General features: G+C 41.6%; 1 non-coding gene across 1 annotated transcript; it reads left to right on the top strand.

Moving 5' to 3' along the window:
- Positions 1 to 547: 547 nt before the first annotated feature.
- Positions 548 to 707, top strand: LOC118579050. Its single transcript, XR_004944417.1, has one exon. It is a non-coding gene; the product is annotated as a U1 spliceosomal RNA (small nuclear RNA).
- The last annotated feature ends 825 nt before the right edge of the window (positions 708 to 1,532 follow it).

Genomic DNA, 1,532 nt, shown 5'->3' with positions numbered 1-1,532 from the left:
AGTCCTTAAACATGTGATCCTCCTGCTTCAGAAACCAGACTCGCTGAGATTACAGTCCTGTACCCACCAAGCATAAATGAAATAGCTCTTTCTAGTAATATTCCATGGCAAGATACAGAATTCTACAACATTGTGATGGAACACACACACACACACACACACACACACACACACACTCAGTACATTCAGTGTAACAGAAGATGGTCAAGCTACATCTCAGAAGTCAGTGTTCAGGGGAAGAAATGAGTATTTGAGAAGCAAAATATCAAAAGATACTTTGAAAATCATTGAACATTCTAGAACTGATAGCCAAGGAGATTATATAAATTTGGACTTGAACAAAGAAAGTCAGAGCAAAAGATGAAAGAGAAACAAATTTTTTTAAGCTGTAGCAGTAGCCACCTTGTTTCAGAATCTGATATTGATTTTCTCAGTTGTCTATAAAACTTATCCCAGAAAAATCACACAATCACCTCCATAGATGCAGAAAAGGATTTTTGACAGAATCCAATATCATATAAAAGCTCAGAAGAAATGTGCAAAAGCTGTACTTGCCTGGCAGGGAGATACCGTGATCATGAAAGCGCTTTTCCCAGGGTGAGTCTTATCTATTGCACTCCAGATGTGCTGATCCCTGCAATTTCCCCAAATGTGAGAAACTCGACTGCATAATTTGTGGTGGGGGACTGCATTCATAGTCTCCCCTTTTAAAAAAAGGAAATCTGGAAAAGAAGGGGCATATTTAAAGCTGAGGAGGTGGCTTAGTGGGTAAGAATGCTCGAAGAGCCCCAGCACCCACATAAATACCCAAGTATGACTGCATGTGCACCCGGAACCACAGCAGTAGAGAGGCAGAGAAAAGTGGATCACTGGGGGTTGCTGGTCACTGGCACAGCCCCCAAATGGTAAACTTTGGGTTCAGTGAAAGTGATAGAGGAATACATCTGACACCTTCCTTTGGCCTTCACACATGAACACACAAGCACATGCTTCTAGACACACACACACACACACACACACACACACACACACACAGAGGCTGAGGCAGAGACAGAAAGACAGAGAGACACAGACAGACGACAGACACAAACACACATGCACATGCATACACACAGACACAGAGAGAAAGAGAGGCAGAGACAGATACACACACACACACACACACACACACACACACACACACACAAGCGTGCATGCACGAGAGAATGAGAGAGAGAGAGAGAGAGAGAGAGAGAGAGAGAGAGAGAGGCAGAGGTGGAGGTAAAGACAGAGAGTAAAGAGAGGGAACACATTTAAACTTAATAAAGCTTACATTAAAAAATCTTATGACAACTTTATAATAAATAGGAAAAAATGCTGAACATTTCCATTACAATCAGGAAGAAGATAAGGGAGTCCACCTTCTTCCTCACTCTTATTCAGTATACGATGCAAAAAGTCTTGGCTAAAGTGATAGGACAAGACAAGAAAATAAAAGGGAAACACACAGGAAAAGGGGAAGTCAAACTTCCTTATTTGTAGATGATGTGGTT

The sequence above is a fragment of the Onychomys torridus genome, chromosome 2, assembly GCF_903995425.1.
Source record: "Onychomys torridus chromosome 2, mOncTor1.1, whole genome shotgun sequence".
Taxonomy (NCBI): Eukaryota; Metazoa; Chordata; class Mammalia; order Rodentia; family Cricetidae; genus Onychomys; species Onychomys torridus.
This window is presented reverse-complemented; position numbering and strand designations above follow the sequence as displayed.